The sequence below is a fragment of the Thermobia domestica genome, chromosome 13 (genome assembly GCF_964235325.1).
Source record: "Thermobia domestica chromosome 13, izTheDome1.hap1.1, whole genome shotgun sequence".
NCBI lineage: Eukaryota > Metazoa > Arthropoda > Insecta > Zygentoma > Lepismatidae > Thermobia > Thermobia domestica.
The window spans coordinates 44,410,189-44,432,496 of NC_137466.1; positions in this window are offsets into that span (position 1 = coordinate 44,410,189).

Sequence of the window (22,308 nt, forward strand, 5' to 3'; positions counted from 1 at the left end):
TTTTGTAGTCTCGTACCCAAATACACTTAGTCTTGTAATCCAGTATCCAAACACATTAGAATTATATGTTAACAAAATGCGTTAGTAATTATTAAAAATTATAACTCAAACGATAATCACACACTAATTTCCCGAAATAAATTCTCCAACACATAAGAACAAAAGTATAACAACATAAACGAACAAAAAATAACAAGAAAAATATGCATGATTCAAATACAATATACAGAAAAAATATCAAAGAAAAATAATATACTAGAAAAATATAAAAGGAAAAAAGTTCAGAACAAACTATTTAACAGTTTACAACTTTTAACATCAAGTTTCCAAACATTTTTTAGAAGGAGTGTTATAATAAATAACACGAAAGAATAAATAATTAACATTCTCCCATCCCTGTTGTTCATAAAGCTTCTACAAAAAGTATACCAATTAAAATTGCATAGCAAGCAAAATACAAAAAAGGTTAGATTACCCTCGTTCAGGAGCGTCATTTCAGATTTTGCTTGGGGGGGGGCAAGACCCCTTGATATAAGTAAAATTTCGCGTTTTTCACTGATTTACTATTATTCTATTGATAAAATCTATATACATCTCAAACTCAGGGGGGGCAAATGCCCCTCCCTGCCCCTCTAAATGGCGCCCCTGGATCAAGCTCGTGTGATAATCAAATAAGCCCGAAATAAGCCTCAATTACAGAAACTTAATAATGAACGCAAAAGTACATTTCTATTTACAGCAATTAGAAGTTTGATTTTGAAGTTGTGCTTTAAAATTTCTCCAGAAAGAACGATCCAATAAATATCCTTATACAATATATTTACAAAGTTAGGCCCGAGAAGACCCGAGAAATATGGTTTGTATTTTAAAATTTACTGCCCAAGCCCGGCCCGGGCCCGAAGTGACATATCCTTAGTAGGTTCGATTCCAGTCCGCGGGCAGGGCCGCGGTGGCTCAGTGGTAGAGCGTTCACCTGTGTTGCTTTGGGGTCCTTGGTTAGATCCTAGTTCTCGCCAAGTCAACTTTCTGGTGGACAAATACCGTGTTCGTGGGTTTCCTCGGGGTTCTCCCGTTTCCTCCTACTTTCTTCATTCCACCATTTCATTCATTTCTCATAATCACCGTCTCCTTTAGCCTAGCTGGCATAATCCTGGGACGTAAAACTTAAAGATTTAATTTTTTCCGTCTTGCGGGCCGGGTCGGGCTTAATAATAATAATAATAATAATAATAATAATAATAATAATAATAATAATAATAATAATAATAATAAAGTTGTAGTAGCAGTAGTAAGTATCATTGATAATAATTATATTGTCTATGTAGGATACTTAAAGAAAGTACTTAAAACTACACGCAGCATCTAGCTCGTTTTGGCTGGACTCGACTCGAAACTCGAGTCAATTTCTAATCGAGTTTCGAGTCGAGTTGGAGGGAATTTTTCGAGCCGTGTTCTCGAGTCGAGTTCAAAGATATCTGTTTCGAGTCGAGTCGAGTTTCGATGAAAACTAGTTCGAACTCGCTCGTGCCCTCCCTAGTGTAAAGTCAGAATGGCAGTATTTGTGAATTGAAAGTATGATGAAAAAATGTTATGTTATGAAGGGCATTTATACCGTATTAATAGATTTCCTATGTAGACGCTTTAGCTTACTGTTTAGATTTATAACAATGAAGATTGTGTGTGGGTTTAGTAGGTGCTTATAATAAGTACGATTTTTAAAGTTTTGAAGTTTTGTTCTTTCAAAATGACAAGATATACAGATGGTGATCAGAAAAATGGAAACACCTGAACGAAATTGCAACTTACCAGATTAATATGGTGTCGGGTCACCTTTCGCCTTCAGAACAGCCTTGATGCGACGTGGGATGGATGCATAGAGGTCGTGAATGGTAGCAAGTCGAATTTTACACCATTCCTCGTGCAGGGCATCGGCCAGTTCTGTGAGAGAGGATGGAGGTGGAAATCGTCGCCGGAGTCGTGTTTCCAAGACGGACCACAGATGTTAAATTATGTTGAGATCTGGGGATTGGGCGGGCCAGGGGAGGTGTTGAACTTCATCCCGATGTTCCTCATACCACGCTGCAACAACGCCAGCTGTGCGAATGGGTGCACTATCATCCTGGAAGATGGCGTCATTGTCCGGGAACAAAATCCTGACCATAGGATGCAAGTGGTCTCCTAAAATTCCGACATAATTGTTGGCAGTGATTCCTCCGCTAAGTGTGACCACAGGACCCAATGAAAACCGTGATATGGCGGCCCACAGCATCACCGAGCCGCCGCCATGTTTCACAGTTGGGCGGAGACACTGCAGATCATAAGCTTCTTTGGGCGTTCTCCACTCATAAACACGGCCCGTGGTTGGGAATAGGATGAAGGATGACTCATCCGACTATATCACACGTTTCCAGTCCTCAACGGTCCAAGTTGCATGGTCGCGGCACCATTTGTGGCGTGCGAAAGCGCTATGGTCCCTGATGAGCGGTTTGGCCCGTGCAACACGACCTCGTAAGTTCATGTCATGTAATTCACGGCGGACTGTGATTGTCGAAACAGGGTGGGGGAGGTGCTGATTGAGTTCCTTCGTCACTTGGTCCGCAGTGGCACGACGGTTCTGCGTGACAATGCGCTTTAATACCCGGCGTGACCTGTCAATCATGATTTTCTTCCGCCCACTGTTCCGCTTCCCCGATGTGGTTTTCCAGTGTGTTGTGTAGGCCGTCATCACCTTCGACACTGTTCCACGCGACACACCTAACACAGTAGCCACTGCCGTCACACTCACTCCACAACCGCGCACCAAAAATTTGCCCTCTTTGAAAATCTGAGAGGTCTCCATTTTACACTACCTTCGTTTGCTGTAGCCACTGGACACTGCTGTTCCACTGCGCCTGACGTAGTATGGAGACCGACCTAACACACCACCACCAGCGGTCCGGCTGCACGACACCACTGCCAACAAATACATCTGACGTGTTGCCAACTACAGGTGTTTCCATTTTTCTGATCACCATCTGTATATGTTACTTTAAGAAGTTAAAACTGTATTTCCTTTCCGATCTTTTAATTTGTTATTGTAGAGCAAATTTGTTCTTCTAAAGTTTCCTTTGTAGATATTTGGAAGTATGTATCTCTAATAAATTGTGTAATCATTTTACTGAATGTAACTGTTATGTTTTGCTTTTTACATTATACTGGACACTTTCATTACATTTGTTGTACTAAAAATGATTTTTAGGGGTATTTGGTCACATGAAACAATTCTTTCCACTCGCGTGTTCAATCTAACTAACCAACCCTCACTCGTACATTGAAATTTTATTTAAAGAATTCTGGAATGATATTTGAAAATCAAGGGGAAATAGGTACTAATAAATCTCCCTGAAATTTAAATATCCCTTTTGCGTGAATTAGGCACAACAGGAATTCCTGTTCTGCCTAAAGATAAGATTAGATAAAAAATGCGTTACAAAGTGCTGGAGGGTTATTAGGCACAACAGGAATTAGGCAGAACAGGAAAGAAACTACGGAATAACTATGGCGGAGGTAGGAAGGGGGAATTCGAGCAGTGGTCCTCCTTCGTATCTCTGCTTGGTCATAGACTTCTAGCGGGTTTCAGGATAATATAATCGGTCTGCATTGTGAGGACCGTACGTTTTTGGTCTATGTATAATCGTTTCGGCTGTAGTCAACAAATGGTTGCACGCTTTTTGTTATCTTACACGACCCTAATTTGTTCGGTCCCTTTCTTTACCTCTGTTGTTTTCCTTATATCTCTGATGAACGATGACTCCAAGATATAGATTATTCAAATTGAATAAGCTAGCGCCATTGGAGGTAGGGAAAAATTAACTCCCTGATATAGATAAATTGTGTATTTATGACAGAGGCATCTTTAACAGATGACATTTTGAATATATATATCTTATTCATTGACATGCAACAATATGCATTTTATTTTGTTTTCTTATGTATAAATATTTTCATTTAAAGAGCTTATAACTGATGTTCTGGGAATTTTAGTACCGAAATATGTTCGTGATTTTAGAGTCGTTCTCCATTTTGCTGGGAAATTATTGTCCACTAGATATACCTGTAATCCGATATCCACAGTGGTTCGATAGACTATATTTCTGCAAGTCATTGCAGAATAGTATCATTAACATTAGCTAGGCCTAGCTATTCACAAATAAACGAATATTAAGCACATGCGTACGCAATTAACAGTATATTTTATTTTGTAAAATATCTCGATGGGTTAAAATGGAACTTGTTCATTGATTAAAATTTTGATTGGATATTTCCTGAAGTTGTTTTTTTAAAAATGTATCATTTTGATTTTAATGATTGATGTTTACACGAAACTTTCGTTAATACGAATTTAAATATTTATTATAATATCTTTATAACTAATTTGGTATAGTATTATCTTGCTAGACTGGGACTGTACGGCAATATCTGTAAGTGAATATAGTTATCCGAAATTCTGTTTCATACCGTAATACCGATGTTTAAGACTTCTGTTTATTGAATAAGAAAATCTTTGGTAAATTGCTTGTTTTTGCACATCAATTTTAATTTTCTGCGCCGTCTTCCTTAATCTGCGATGAGTATACTGACGACATTTTCTGGAACTGCTGCAGCTATGTTCTAAATTTTTAAACATTATTCGAAATAAATTGATGGAAAAGATAAAAATATTAATGTTTATATTCAATGTTGCCATGTAAATTCAATATTTCTGTATATGATTTCTCTGTACGGACGAGAGTACCTTTGTGAACTATACAAATTTTTCGTAAACAGTAAAGAATCCGTAGCAATCATAATAACCCAAAATACTTCAGACAACCAAAGCCAAAGTTTAACTGGTATTAATTTAGTGCGTTCACCCTTATAAAACAGTGTTTCCATAATCACTTATTTGGAGCTGCCATAGTGCGAAATCACATCCGATTCATATCTTTCTAGAAGTGCAAATAGTGACAACGCAGATATTCAAATATGTCTGAATCAAAATAAAATTTTAGAAATCAATTACCACATAATTTGGATAAACAGGAATAATGTACCGAGAAGATACCTAGGTTATGAATCACCATGATTTAGAATATGTCCAAAGTACAATGAAACAGTTAACTGAAAGGAATTATTAACTTACCAGAACTTTGATTTACTAAACTTTATTCCTATATACGCCGTCTTCTTCACAAACAGATAATTTGCTTAATGACATATATTGACAACATAGTGGAACAATTTATATATACATATATTGTTCTGAAATAATTCTGGAAGAATCTGGAAAAATCACAATATATTTAATGCTATGGAACATTTCCCTGAGAACTAAAATTCAAAATATTTGTTTTTTTACTTTTTTCTTTAACGTTGCAGGTTTGCGCAATGTTATAAAAATTTCATGATACTTTCTGTGACAAGTAAAGCCATAAGAAGAAATTTTTTTGACCATTGACTGTTTTGAAAATTACCTGAGATTACGAATCTTATGTAAAATATTGCTGAAACAATATTACTGTTTATTTCCCTAGTGGATGGAGGTATTTTCATTTTGAAAAATGTTAATGTGTTTATTTCGCTAAGTTTATTATATTTTTTAAAAAAAATTGAATATGTCGAATTATTAAGTGTAAATAAAATTCCAGCTGGAAAAATGTTTCTTCATTTCCTATAAACTGTAGAGGAATGCATCCTAGCAGATGATGGTAGTTTAGTAAGATTTTAATTTTATTTTTGTGTAAAATTTTAGGTTGATATAGTGGTGTGGATTTACTATGTTTTGTTCATACAGAGTATTTCGATAGTGAATGATTTAAACTAACATCTTAGCAACCCTCCCTTTTATATATGAAAGTAGAATCAATACTTAGCTTAGGCATACACTAAAAACAATGTCAATCGAACTTATGAAGTAATATCTGATTATTATTACTATTTTATTTAAATATGATCGAGATACATTCAGTACTGCATAGCACAGAAGAAGATAGAATTATCATTGAAACAGCGTCTAATCAAAAATAGTGAAATAATTTCATTACAGAATTGAATTGTGAATGTTTTCTTTCTAGTTTTTTTTTTAATGTGGATAAGTTTGATATATTCTCTTCTTTCTCTTTCTATTTACTTCTCTTCTTCTTTGTTTCTTTTCCTTCTTCTTCCTTTCGTAGTCTAACTGCCATACTCATGTCATCTTATTCTAAAGACATTTTCTCTGAAATGTTCTTTTTTTTCTTCGGTGAAGTGGCCGCCTTATCTAACACACAGTTAAAATATTTACTATGGTTTCTACGGAGACCGTTGCTATAGAGATGACATGAGGGAAAGGGTTAGAACAGTCGTAGTCCAAAGGATTTAGGTCTAGACTGCATTCAGGCAAAATGAAGTCAGGAACATGACGCTGAAGCCACCCTTGAGTTGATCTGGCCTTGTAGGCGGTAGCAGAATCCTGCTAGAAGGTCCACGATTGGTTGCGAAACAGGTGCTACTTAACTTCTTCACAATATGCTCCTAAACGGCCCGCTTTCGTAAACTCGGACACTGTTTGTAACTCCATTTTAGCAAAAATGCAGCTGGGTGGAAACGGAATAACTCACTTCCCACCACACTATCACTGAGGAGGGATGCTGGAAACTCTGAACTTTTGGAATCTTTTTAAGGGTTTTCTGAGAGGTTGATGCATACACTCGATCGTTTTACCGATTGAACGACTGTTCAACGGTGAATATTTTCTTATCGGTGAAAAGGATTTTGCGATTACCATTATGAGCATATCGCTGCAGAAGACGTCTACATTTTATCATTCTCAGCTTCTTTAGGAATGCGTCAAGGTAATGTCCTGTATCTCGGCGATAAGCCCGTAGTCGAAGGTCCTCAGATAGAAGCCTGGACATTGACGGTTTCGAAATGTTGACTGCACTGGCCATGATAACCTGCTTTCTTACTGCATTTCTCAGCACACGAACCGCCACTGCTCTTGTGGCTGCTCGAGTCCTGACACTGCGTGGACGACCCGTTCTCGGATGATCCTTCACAGTCCCGGTTTCAGTGAAGCACTCAGTTTCACGATACACGAACACGACTGATTTGGAGCTTTCGTAGCGTCTTGAAAATGTCACTTGCAGATTGTCCAACTATATGTAACGGTATCATAGCAACACGGTTTTTATAGTCGCCGTATCCCATGGTTCCACCTGCGACCCAATGCTTCCTCTTGCACAAACAAGCATACAATGATTCAAGGTTCCCATGAGCACACTTGCGGTTCTTTCCTTCTCCTCCCAGATGTAGAGTGTGCGTCAAAATTTTGTAACAGTATTTATGGCTAGACTAGGTATACAAAGTAATACTACATTTTAATAACAAATAAAACATTCATTATTTCCTACTATTTCTTCACTTTTTCCATGTAAGTACTTTCAACCTTTATCTATTTCCTCTTGTACGCAAAATTTTTTGGGAGGTGTCTCTCTATCCCGCCAGAGACGCTCATGTTTTTCAGTGGAATTCCACTTCAGTCAAGATAGTGTTCTGACAACATATATGTTTCTTTCTTGCCTTAATAATAGGTCACTTGGTACAAATTTAGATGCTTCAATACAGAAATGACATTAGGAACCTCTATCTTGACATTACAATTATCTGTTTTAATACTATCCATTAGCTGAATATTTCTCTACCTCCTTGTTTTATTTTCATCACACCACGTGTTCAGAAAACATTTTTTCTCAGAAGATAGGTTTCTTATAAGTTGATAACCATGTAATAAACATATGTCATTCATAAAATTTCGTTTCCTATACATTTTTTTTAAAAGAGGACGTGTCCCCTGTCCTCCCACCGAGACACCCGTGTCTCCTCCAATTCGCTTCATCTCTGTGTAGGGAAACAAAGTACTAAACTTTACATTGCAAGAGCCTATGAAGTACTCTGGCCGGACACATGCCTCACCGTCTCGCCGATGACACGTGATCATTACATTTGCTTTGAATGTCATATTTCTAACATTGTCAGGCCAGGGAAGCTTCTAAATTAATACGGATTAAATGTAAAATCAAATATTTATGCTTCACAACATTCATGCATTCTGAATTAATACAATAAATTATATTTCAATAATATCTTACTCAAGGGAGATTTAAATCCCCCTGGAGAAAGATGTTATCGGAAATTAAAAATTTACTGTATTAAGTACAAAAATCACACTTGTTCTGAAAAGATATGAGACTGAGTTCGTGATACCCTGTGATAAAATTCTGCGTGCGCCACTGTCCCCCTACGTTTGCCATTGTTAATTTTAATGTTGCAGATAGGCCCATGCTCTGTATTAATATACGGTTGATAAATATTTGTAAACATTTACCCCCCCCCCATTATGTTTCTTTCACAAATAGTATTTTGGGAATAACAGAATATTCTTAATATATATATATATATATATAAAATACTGGACTAAGCTTACTCAGTGCTGAAATATTCACCTCTGGTGCGTGGGGTTCCTGGTTCGATCCTAGCTCTTGGTAAGTGAACTTTGAGATGGACAAACACTGTCTGGGTAGGTTTTCTCGAGGTTCTCCCGTTTCCTTCCACTTTATTAATCTCACCACTGTCATCATCCATCTAATGGGACACTGTATACCTTTTCCAAAATGTCGTAACTCTACATATATTTGTACACTTCCTTTGTAAAACTATGGTTGTTTAGCAGAGAAATGAGTGATGCAGCATAAACATTTGATTTTAGACTTCATCCATACTTTTTCTTTTCTATAAAATAATCAAGTTCTATCATTTTTTTTCTGATAATGTAAGTGGCGTCACTTAACAACTTACTTATAGTCTTTTTAGATGCAAAATAATACCGACTCAATACTATATAACCAAAGCATCTTGGAGTTATACCCCTCAAACTTCGTACACCTCCCAATAAAAATTTCTGTGCACGCGCCTGGTTTTAATGCATAATCGTTATACGTTAAAGTAATTAAATTAAAGATAATGAGTAATACTGGCTGGTCAGATATTGTGTCAACAATAGAAAGAAACAATAGAAGTTTGTTTAAAATTATAAAATTTTGAATTTGCTTTATTTATTGTAATAATTTAAAAACCTATTTCCATAAAAACATACAAATATGATTATACATGCCTAGAGGATAAACGACAGGTGAGTTGATAATAATTTCTTTTCTTTTTTTTTTTTTTTTTTTAATATTTTAGTTAATTCGTTTACAAAATTTACTATAAAATGTTCAGAATTTGGATTCTTGGAGGAAAAATAGTACGTGTGCGAGATTTTCAATAGGTAATATTATTCATAACTAATAATATATAATCTACGACGAAGTTTGAATAACTGCTTTAAATTTTTTTAGTAAAGTATCCCTGTATATATGTAGCTATATAGCTGAATATTGTGAGGTTTGGCGGTAATTCTCATATGGAATTGGATATGATTGTCCTAATCTAATAGTTAGGAAGATTAACATAAATGTAGCTATAGATTCTATTAGGGATTAGGAATGGACGCCAAAAAATAGGCGTAAAATCTAGTAATTATTGAAATAACAAGGAGCCTTCAAGCAATCAATCTAATACTTTTTCAGGACAAGTGTGATTAGTAGGTATATATACGAGGATTAATTGAAAACTTCGTGGCCTGATCTACAAAATTAGAGGCATTACTGCTGTATCGCCGGACCAATTTGAAAATCGAAAAAAGTACCAAAATATACTGCATTCGATTATATTTGGTTGGATTACATTACGTTTTTAGGCGTATAGTTTTACTATACAGATCCATAATTTAAGTAGTAGTAGTAGTAGTAGTAGTAGTAGAAGAAGAAGAAGAAGAAGAAGAAGAAGTAGGAACGGGTTAGAAGCCCTGCAGGGGTTCGTTGGGTTCTATTCTCGACATAAAATGGGCAAATTAAAGACTTACCCAAATTTTTCTGTGCATTTTACAGTCTATGGATCCGTATAATAAAACAAGTGTACCTCTCTGCGAAATAGTCCATCCGCCTCCACATACAGTGCCGCTTACAACATCAAAAACAATAAGCAAATACAACCACTCTCTTAACTTTTACTATTCCCCTTACCTGACTTTCACTCATTCTTCCTCACAAACTTAAATAAATTCCCCAATTGACCCGGTAAATTTTCTAAAACTGGTCCGGCGATACAGCAGTTAACCCAAATTATTAAATATTTGGATAAGTTATGTTTAATTTTTCCACGTAATATCCCTTGACTGAGATACATTTATGCCAGTTCTCCGGTAACGCTTCTATACCACTTTTAAAAAAGTGATTCCTCGATCCCTGCAAAATATTTCAGTACAGCACTTTTCACCTCTGCATCCGAAGAAAATCGCTGTCCCCTCCCCCTCAAAATTTTCAGATTTCTTAACAAGTGAAAGTCCGAGGGGAATAGATGAGACGAATAGGAGTGCGGTAAGAGTTCGAACCCACAGGAATGAATTTCTTCCATGGATACAAGGGACGTGTGAACGTGCGCACTGTCCTGGTAAAACAACACCTTTCTTTGCAGCATTCCTGGCATTTTAATTCTGATTTTCTCATGCAAATGTCGCAGAAGAGTTGTAGTATTCAGAATTGTTAATCTTTCCCTTTTCCTAGAAACTAATCAGGATAATGCCCCCAAAAATTGACTCCATAACCTTGTTTACCCACAAAACGTCTTTGGCTTTCTTTGGAACAGGAGATGAAGGTCGTTTCCATTGCTTCGATTGTTGTTTTGATTCCATTGTATGATGCTGTATCCATGTCTCGTGCATATTTACAAATCTGCCAATAAACTCCTCCGGATCACTTGCAAACAGTTATAAACAGGGAGTCAATTTCGTGTTCAACTGAAAGTAACTTGGGTACTCATCTCGCGGACACCTCAGGAAACCCTCATTTCTTTACGACTAGTTTTGTGCTCGCCCATAGGAAATATCTAGTCTCAACTATCTCTCGGTTTGATTCTGCGGTCATTCAAAATCAGGTCACAAATTTTATTGACATTTTCTGTATTGGCTGACGCTGAAGTCTTGCCATTGCGGGGGTTATGTTCAATTCTGTTTCTGCCACGTTTAAATTCAGCTACCCACGTTTTTTCACCACGGAATATAAAGGCGAGGAGTCTTCTAATGCCTCTACCATGTCCATATGAATTTCCTGTGGTGTTAAGCTCCTTTTATGCAGGTACTTAATGACAGCTCGATGCTCGATTTTCTCTATGTGAAAAAGTTTCGTCACTACCGCCGAGTTAGCGCCTTTCAAACTCCTCCCTTGAAAATAGAGAAGTGAAATTGACAAAGTGGATACATTTTTCACGATAGATGGTGTTGATATAGCTGTGAGTTAGCTGTGCAAGCGTGTTTATACTGTTCGTATTTTTTAAAATTAAATTGAGTATCCAGCAAGATGTGCATTTTACAATTCTGTGGTGGTTTATTTAAGAGGATATAGGGCTGAACATAATTACACTGGCTGTCATAAATTAAGCAACAAATGAATACTCAGGTGTATAAGGAAAGTAAACGTATGCTGGTGAACAAACTGCTATTGGAATTAAAGAAACACCTATTTTACGTCATACAGCAAGGAAAACCACCAAATGAAAGTACACTCGTGGGGGAAAAATTATGCTGGACGGCGCTGGCACTGACACGGGAGAACTTTGGAGCCGCAAAAGGATGGTTTACTGACACTAATAAGAGATATGATCACCGTGCATAGCAATACAGGATTCACAACGTCGTCTCATGCTGTGATAAGTGTTTGTCCCAGCTTATTTGATATCTGGGTCCATTGTTAACGAAGAGCCCGTTGAATATCTTGGAGAATTCGTGGAGGCTTACAATGCGTTGCCCTAGAGCATCCCACATGCTTGATCGGATTAATGTCCGGGTACCTCCATGTCAACTCCATTCGTTGAATATGGGTTGCTCCAAGTACTGATAAACCAGTTGTGCTCTATGGGGACGAGCATTATCGTCCTGGAGAATGAATCCCTGACCCTTAGCACGTGCAAAGGGTACAACGCGACGATCCTGAATGTTACCCCTATAGCATTGAACTGGCATTGTGCCACGTGGGAGAACATACAGATCAGTACATCCTCCAAGCAAGATGCCACCCCACACCTGCACCATCATATCTATCGCTTTCAAGAATATTGGATGTATGGTAACGGGTTCCTGTTTCTCGCCAGTCCAACTTGCGTCGAGAATCACTGTCCAGAGAAAATCCAGAGTGTCCAGAGAGACCAGCTGAAAGCATTTCTAACATATTTGACAGAATTTCGAGATTGGGGAACGAGGGTAGGAAATAAGAATTTAGAAGGGTGTGAAGTAGGCCTACTTTACTTTCGTTTTCATAATTTTCGTACAGGTTATCTTTTGGCTACGAATCAGTAGCTTGTAATATAGTGGCAATTTTTAAAATAATCAAACCTCTGGGGGGCGCGGTGGCTCAGTGGTAGAGCGTTCATTTCTGGTGCGTGGGCAGGGAAATTCAGTCCCAGTTCGCAACAAGTGGGCTTTGTGGTGGACGAACAACATGTGGCGGGTTTTCTCGTGGTTCTCCCATTTCCTCCCACTTTCTTGATTCCACCGTTTCATTCATTTCTAATCATCACCGTCTCCTTTAGACTACAAGCATTAGTGTAGGACGTAAAACGTAGGAGATTTCATTTATTTTTTTTATGTAATCGAACCGTAGCACAATTGGAAGAGCGCTGGCTTCGTATTCAGAATGTTTTGACCACTTTGACTCGGGCTTTCTAAGATTATCCTGAGTCGCACCAGGTGAATGCCGGGATAGTACCTTAGTTAAAGGCTCTGCTTAATATCTTCTGCATTCTTCTCCCTGGCTGGCTTGCTTGTAGAGGCACGTTATTCATGCAACGTGAGGTTTAAGCCAAGTTGCCAGTCTGCACAGAAATATAAATTTCATGTCATTGTGGCCCATACAAAACATCCTATAGTTTCATCCCATCATTGCTGTCATCACTATCACTAATATTATCGGTTTCTATAATGATCGCACGTTTCGAGTATCGCACGTTCCAACTCTTAATACGTTTTTTTTTTCTGTTTTAACACAATGTTTCACATACGCGTCAACAGTGCAGAATAATGTTATCGACTTCTTGCTGAATCACTCGAATTAGTCACGGATATTTGGGATTTTATTATGCGAAACAATCTGTCGTTTTAGTGAACTCCAAATCATTTCTATTGTATTGAACACACAAAAGTAGAGCAGTAGTCTGAGTACTTGGTGACTTCGAACATCGCTACAATGTGTACTACATACTTCTTTTCGACATTTGCAAATTTGACAGTATCTAACAATGTCGCTTTTATAGGAATAGATTGAGGAACGGTAATACTATTTCTTATGAATAGCTATTTTGTATTATTTTGAATTTTCTCTAACTGGTGGGAATGGTAGCTAGCGTTATCCATTACGATCACACACTTTTCATCTTTTTTTCAAAATCAACTGTTCTATAAACCATCGTTTAGATAGCTCGGCTGTCATATCCTGATAATAATCGGCAGATGATGAAGCATTATTCATCATAAACAAAAGTAAACATCCGGGAAACCATCCATTTTCACTCGTTTTCATCTTGAAATTGGGACATCCAGACGACATCTATGAGATTTGTCCTACATCCTTTCTACACTGTAGTATGGTGTCATACCATGTTTCATGAAGATAAATTATTATTATTATTATTATTATTATTATTATTATTATTATTATTATTATTATTATTATTATTATTATTATTATTATTATTATTATTATTATCTGCAGCTCTACAGTTGTTTATGACTTGAAGATAAGCAACCGCGAGGATTTCATAATAACTTGTCTATTCTGTAGATTTTTGTAAGGATTTTTAATTAACAAACAGTCTTAGGGTTTCTTCTCGGCAAGTAAACATACAGTCCATACCTTCAGTTTCTGTTTTTAGTCTTTTTAAAAGCGTTTCTGTCATAGGAACTTCCTTTTTTCTGTACATTTTACATATTGTTTCCTGCACTAGATCACACACAAAACCATCTATTTTTCCGTTTCGTGTGTCTTGTTTTTGTAGGAGATCTAATACCATACGTAACAACATGCCTCAAGCCTCACAGTTTTTCCACTTACGCCTTTAGCTACAGCAGTTTCTTTGTACACATTACTTACAGTTCTTTCCATATAATGAAATAAATTATGTATCGTAAGTTTCTCATCTTACTTATATGCGTACCTATCCCAGAGTTTCGGAGTTCATTTGAGAATTCTCCAACTTCACGCAGCACCGGCCTACGACCACCACAGTTTATTCGGAAATGAATTGAAATGGAATCTTTAAGTTTTACGTCCCACGGTTATGCCAGTTAGTCTAAAGGAGACGGTGATTATGAGAAATGAATGAAATAGTGAAACGAAGAAAGTGGGAGGAAACGGGAGAACCCCGAGAAAACTTACGAGCACGGTTTTTGTCCACCAAAATTCCACACGGCGCGAGCTGGGATTGAACCAGGGTCCCCAAGCACCGGAGGTAAACGCTCTACCACTGAGCCACCGCACTCTCCTACACAGGTTATTCGGATTAAAATAGTAAAACTTAATAAGTAATTCAAACAAAATAATAATCAGATGTTGTATACGACCAATTAAGAAACAATAACTGACATACATATTGAAATTCAATATTTTAATGGTAATTAAAGATATAAGATTTATCCTAAAACTTAAAATAAGTTAACAACATAGGTAATTCAAGAATGAAATTGAACATTATAATTATGATTAATGACATTCATATAGCTGTAACTTTTCACTAACAATTATTTCCAGTTGTGGATTAAGTTAACGAGTAGAAATTATGTGTTGTTTATTAAGTAACGTGTTCGGCATCAGAGGGGTTACAGAAATAATATTGATATTCCGAATACGGTCTTCAGTTTTTATAGATTATCTATCATTTCTCTAAAATATTTTATATCTTTGTTGTACCCGCGAAGAGAGAGAAGTCCAGAGGGATAATGTGGGTATTTGCTTACGTGGGCTACGCTTGAAATAGTCCTTATCGATTCTATATGTCCATCGCACGCTCGAGGTTTAAAACTATCGTGACGTTTTACCTCACTCCCTGTCTATAATAGTTTTCCTTCCATACCTTGACTTCGTGAGGAAGGATCCTTGTGAAACACATGGCGAAAGTTCCATTGTATTTGCAGAATAATCCTTATCTCTAACCACCACACATACATACTGTGATGTTTCTTCAATGAAAGCCATTTTCTTAAGTTCCCTTATGGCTATGTAATAATGTCCGCGCCTTTGGCTTTGAAACCCGGATTCACGGCAGGAGCTCATATAGTTCGGATTCCACATTAAGCTGTAGGACTACGTCTCATTTGGCCTCGCTGCTAAACGGAATGTTAAACTCAAATCCAATCCAATTAAGCTACACTAGCATCAATTTCACAAATTAAGTACTGCTTTTGCAACGCTCAGCTATCCAAAAGATTTATTTGTTGAGATGTGTAATGACTATTTAAAAGCTGTCAATTAGAATACAAATACGAGTTATTTTGAGTTTTTAGAATAGCAATTAAATTGCTTTAAATTGTATGCTAGTTATTATTTATTTGTTTCATTTCCAGACTATGTTTCACTGAAACATGTAAGGAAAGTAGTCCCTCAACTGGCGAAAGAATCTGTCTTGATCCGAGTGGGTCACGTGCGCTGCTTAGGCAGCTTTGGTAAGCTCCTTATCAAGTAGAATAAAATAAATGTACAGCTCACAGATGACGAGAAGAACCCTAGCAGAAGTAGTGTGATGTAGGTATGGGCTCGCCCACTTTTCTCACGGGAGTTTCAAATGACACCACGAAATAGCACACAGATAACTACCCGGAGTAGCAGACGACATCTAAGTATAGACCACACCTCAAAAACCGAAAATGGACTTGACCGTGACGTTGACCTTTCCCCGCTTCCCCTGTTTTAGGGTTCTTCTCGTCATCTGTGAGCTGTAATTCTTCTGTTGGCACCTTGATTAAAGAACCATTGTTTGCAGGTTCATATAACAGAGAAACATGTCATTAGGGAAAATATATTAAAATCATTATGTCCAAATTAGCGTATCGAAAACGTGAATACAAAATTTCAATTATAATACAGTGAAACCTGTCTTCAGCGGAATCGAGCGGGACTCGCAAAAATTTCCGTTAAAGACAGGTTTCCGCTTAATGGAGATAGACCTTTCCGTTAAAAAAATATATATGCTTATAACGGACATAATGAGAAAATATATTGATGTACGCAACTTGTTCAATTACAGTACTTTTTCCTTCTACGGATTAATACCCAAAAAAACTTAAAATAAACACAAAATATGCTGTGCACACTTTCCTTTATTTTTCCCAATAGTCAAGCAGGATTTTTTGCATACATTGCTACTACTTGGCTGCGGTATACTTCAGGACACAGAAAAGCTTTCTCTGAAATTTTGAAAGTCCTCTGAACTCTTTCCTCCTTGTTTTCACGACACGTGATGGAGATATATAACTTCTGCTTTACCTCAATTCCTTTTTTCCAGAACTTTGTTTTGTCAGTTTTCTTCACATTTTTGTTGGCTGTCGCTAGTTGCTACACAAGCGGAACAGAAGTACGCCTACAAAGAAGACTAATAGCTGACATGTTACGTAGGACTAGCGAAAAATTGTGGGAGCTGAATATGAATAGTGATTGTCGAAGGTCAACACTGCCCATAAAGATTTAACAAAAGAACGAAGTATTTATTGCAGACAGTATATGTTTACCCTCTCACAGGATGTTTAAAAATTTTCTAAACTATGTAGTCTGAAACTCAGAATTTTCCGTTAAAGGTTTATTTTGCTTTCCGTTGTCCGCATAACACAGTTTCCGCTTAATGAAGGGACTTTTACACGTCTTTTACTCCAAAATCCATGGGACCATGAAATATTTCCCTTTAAGACAGTTTTCCGTTTAATAAAGGGTCCGTTGAAGGCAGGTTTTACTGTACTTATTCACAGTAGAATTTATTTTTAGTTTAATATTTCTTTTCAGCATTAACACTGTATGAGACATGTACCGACAGTTTGATGGAATCCGAATCAGTGTAGAGTTCCGTGACTATCGGTTTCAAATTTTACCAAATCATACATGAATTCGAGCCGAGGATTCAAACACAGGGCCAGAAGAACACTCATGTTACCATTAGCAGGGAACTGAAGAAAACAACTTCGAATGATCGGACAATTTTGGCCAGTATCATCACGGTTAACGGATACAGAAAACCGAGCTGTCATCCCATTGAAAGTCTCCTGGATTCCCAAGATTCGACAAGCCCGATTTTGGTGAAAGTGCAGCTTTTTTTTTTTTTTTTTTTTTTTTTTTTGACATATTCGGGATCGTACATCACAAATTTCTTCCATACAACTAAACTATTCATAAGGAGTCTACGGAGCTGTATTATAATGATTACGCGATTCCGTTCGTCGTGAACGATCTGACAAATGGGCTTATGGATAGTGACATTTGCATTATGAAAGTGCTCTGTGCCACACTTAAGGAATGGTGTTCGATTTCTTGCTCAAAGACAGTCCGTCGAACACCAATGCTCTTACTTATCGGATCTGGTTCCTTGTAACTTTCCCTGTTTCCTACACTAAAATCCGCATTTAAAAGAAAACTATATGTCCATTCAAGACATTTAAGATAATACCAGCGCACTCCGTAATTTTATCAGATGATTTCATCAGTTTGATAAGATCAGATCAATGATATGTTGCTGTAAGAACATATAATGAATATGCAATTAGGCATCTTGGTTCCAAAACTAGATATATTCACAAAATCATTACAACAAATAGTGTTAATTATATTCAAATTATTGTCTTTTGGCATATCAACCGTCCGTTGGTACAACCATTGAATTATTCATAAACAAAATCCAATTTTAGAAAAGAAATGCATAGTAAATTAAAATTATCTGAATATAGAAACAGTAGGTGGACGTCATAAATATACTGAAATAGTTACTTGCCACCTTCGTTTATATACAGCAAGATAAATAGTTCCAAATATTGAACACTAAGAATAAAAATGATCTTCCCCCTAACTTGTTTTGTTGCTGTACACAATTATTTCACGATATGCAAATCACTCTTGAGAAAATGACTTCACAAAGAGAGGAAAGAATTACCAAGGAAATTTAGGAGGACTGTAGCTGCGGTATCTTTAGTGTACGTATGCTACTTCTGGGATAAGCAACCTCTCCTATACATTGTTTCTTCTAAGTTTAATCTGGGAATTTTAGTAACATTCTCTCTGTATTATTTTATTGTTTCCTTCTCTCGGTGTCTTACATTCTAATCACTTCATTTGGAAAACGAAAACAAATAGGGATATCACAAACAAAAAGATCTATTGCAACTTCATTTTACAAAGGGTCTAGGTCAAAACTCCCACAGCTAAAACTCCCACACTCAAGAAATGTCAAAACGCCACAGAATCGATCATAACTCCCACACAAATGGACAAAACTCCCATAAAATCGGACAAAACTCCCACAAATTCGGACAAATCTCTCACATTTTGAAATGATCCTGGTTGCAAGTCTTGTAAGTTTCACACGCTAAAAATAATAAAAAGAAGTACAAGGGTGTTTTGACTGTTTGTGCATTTGGGAGATTTGTCCATTTGTGTGGGACATTTATGACCGATTGTGTGGTCGTTTTGACATTTCCTGTGTGTGGGACTTTTGACCTGCTCCCGTTACAAATGACAACCCTCTATAATCGAATTCTCTGCTCAGATTTTGACTCCACTAAGGAGATCATACTGTTGTTATAGAATCTAAAACAGTGTTTAGTTGTTATGAAAGTAATATTATAACTTCTGCTACAGTTCTATTATAATTTTATCACGTGACGCATACAGGTACATCTATCTATACGTATATACAAAATAACTAGGAAACAAATAACCACATCGATAGAAGGAACAATTATTTTATCGGTACTCTTATTTTCAGTACTGTGTACTGGCTCAACTATCATTCATTCTCTACTTTTAATAGACTGTGCACTTGTCCAACTACCTACAACTCTGGGTGGCGTAACTAAAGAAAGTTTTATCTAACTAACAGAGGTTATAATTTCCTTCTAAAATTATTAAACTACTAATATGTATTTACAATTAATTACTGTACTTGGGTCATACAGAGTTAATTTCTATCATACTTGAACATGAAAATCGTTTCGGAAAATACAGTATTTAAGAACAGATAAGACTTTAAAATGTTGAACGATTAGTATGCTCTGTCTTGCTGTCAGAGATTTCGCACAATATTGGGTGTCCGGAATGGGACTGGCGGTTTTTAAAAGTTTTAATATGGTCAGAGATACAGAAGAAAGAAAACATACATTTTAAAGGAGAACTCCAAAAGTTTATTTGATCTTACTTACAAGTCATTCTAATTCAGTGTAACTCCACGTGAGCTCCATTTGTAACTACGTAACTGAGCTCCGTTTGTAACTGACAATATCTAGCCTGAACTCAATCTCTCTTCACGTATTCTGTAACTTCTGAGGTGTTACTGAAGCAATCGCATTCCTAATACGGTTCTTCAGTTCATCAAGGTTACGCATCTTTTCACCAGAATATATGAAGTCTTTCACATACTCTCACAGGAAGAAGTGCTGGGGGTAACATCAGGAGAGCATGGAGGCCACCTAATTGGCCCACCACGGACTATGCAACGCCCAGGAAATTCAGTATCAAGGTACTCCCTCATTTGTAAGCTCCAATGTGGCAGGGCACCATCCAATTGGAATATCACTCGGGGTTGCAAATGTTGTAACTGGGGAACAGCAAAGTGTTGAAGCATGTCTAAGAATACATTTCTTGTTATGGTTTGCTCTATGAAAAAGAAGGGTCTTATAACCGCATTATGTGTTAAAGCACACCAAACATTCAATTTGGGACTGTCTCTAGAATGTTCTATATACGCATGCGGCTTCTCAGATCCCCATATCCTAACACTGCGTCTGTTAACACAGCCAGACAAGTGAAAAGTTGTCTCATCAGAGAAAACAATGTTCAATAGGAAATTATGGTCATGATCAATCCTGTCCAGAATTTCAGTAGCAAATGCTGTTCTCTGTGGCTTATCGTTGGGCTTAATTTCTTTCAACACTTGCATCTTATACACGCGCAAACGTAATCGTTTGTGTACCATCGTGCACTGTTGACTTTGGAATTGCCTGTTAGCTCCGCGAATTGACTTCCTCGGGCTACGTGAGAAATAATCTCTTATAGCTTCCACATTTTCTTCTAACACACGCAATTTACCATTGCTGTATTGTTTCAGTACACTCCCCGTTGATAAATATTGATCCTTCCACGCCTGGATGCTGATGTGTGATGGAGGATCCTTGTGGTAAACACATCGAAAGATTCGTTGAACTTGAACAACACTTTTTGTCTCTGCAAACCACTACACGCATTGCGCCTTTTTCGACTGCCGATGCCATTTCTGATTATCGGCGATACTAGCGCCGTCACCGGTAGTTGTGTAAGTATGAAAATGTGCTGAACAAGACTTTTTGAGTTTTCCTTCAATATGAATGTTTTTTCTGTATCTCTGACCATATTAAAACTATACAATTTTAAAAACCGTCAGTCCCATTCCGGACACTCTGTATTAACTAATAAAAATATAAATTATTCCCGTTGTTCGTTTTCGTTAAATACTTAGACTGAAATTATGAATATACAAAATAATTAATCCAAATGCTTATAAATTATAAGAATTTGAATTTATGAACGTTTGCTCAAACGTTAACAATAAGTGCGTTTCTGTGTTGCTTACTCATCGACAAAATCACTGATGTTTTATACTTATTGATAAGCTATGTAATCTGAAGTACAATAAAGAAAAGAAGGATTCTCAGCTAGTAATCAGTTTCTTCCAAAATGTGATGATGGTGCCAATGATTGATAGATAAGATAATTGAAATATCTAATATTTTAAGATGTGTAGATTCTTTCTAGCGTTTTGTCTTTACAGGCAGATTCTCATTCGTCAGATCTACCAATGAAAAGTATTTGATTGGATCCAAAAATGAAAGAAAGTTCCTTAAGGAATCAAGATAGATGGAAGGAGTTACACATGTTTTAAGGAGTAATGGATCAAACTTACTATGATTTCATCTTTCATATTATGGAACTCAGAAGAAAAGAACTGACATTCTTTGATACAAAGGGAAATTGTGTTCTTATAATACTTAATCATGTCTTCAAGAAATACTTGGGTTGGATGATTAAGAGAATAATATATCGCTTAACTTCAAATTAGAGGAACAGCTTTGACATAATCATGAGGAACATAATGAATACATCTGTGGAACAGATATGTTAATTCCTTGCTTTTAGAATACAGCGATCTTATGTATCTCTAATATATTTTAAAAAAAGAAAAAAACTGTTCATTTTAAGACAGGTTTTAGAATTCTTGTGATTCGTTTAGTCAGAAGAAGATTGTAATGTAACTAAATTTGGAGAAGTAATATTCAATATGAACTATTATTCTCAAAAGCAGTCATTCTTCTAATTTATCAGGTTTTATATATAAAAGAAGCCAAAACTGTGTAAATTGATAGTATCTATTACGCATCAAGACAATTTTTGCGAAATCAGAATTGCCAATAGATGTCAATGTAAAGTGAAAGAAAAGTCAATCAAATAAACGTCCAGAAGAAACTAGAAAAGATGAAGTTGAAAGAATATACAATCGTATACAATTTTCGTCAGCACAATATTTTTCTTGGTTTTTTCATGAAGATACATTATTGAAGATAGAAAAATACATATTCACTCAACTGTGAAATACATGAACAGGAAGTTTCGAGATGAAATGAAATACTTGGAAAAGTTCGTAACACACTTACGGCAAGACAACATTTTCTGCAAAATACTTTATAACTAGTTGCATGTGAACAATATACATGAGAACTCAAAAATTATTGAGATTTAAATTCAGAAGAAACTAAGAAATTAAAGTTTCAGCTAGCAGTGTTTATCGAAAGAAGAATCTACAGTACAAAGTTGCTTACTCAACACTTAGTGAACCATTGTAGAGTCATCAAACAACTTCCAGGTTTTTTTTAAGGAAGATGCTGTAATGTTTCAGGGCTTGTCATTCATTGAATGTTCAAAACTTTTTAACCTCTTCAAG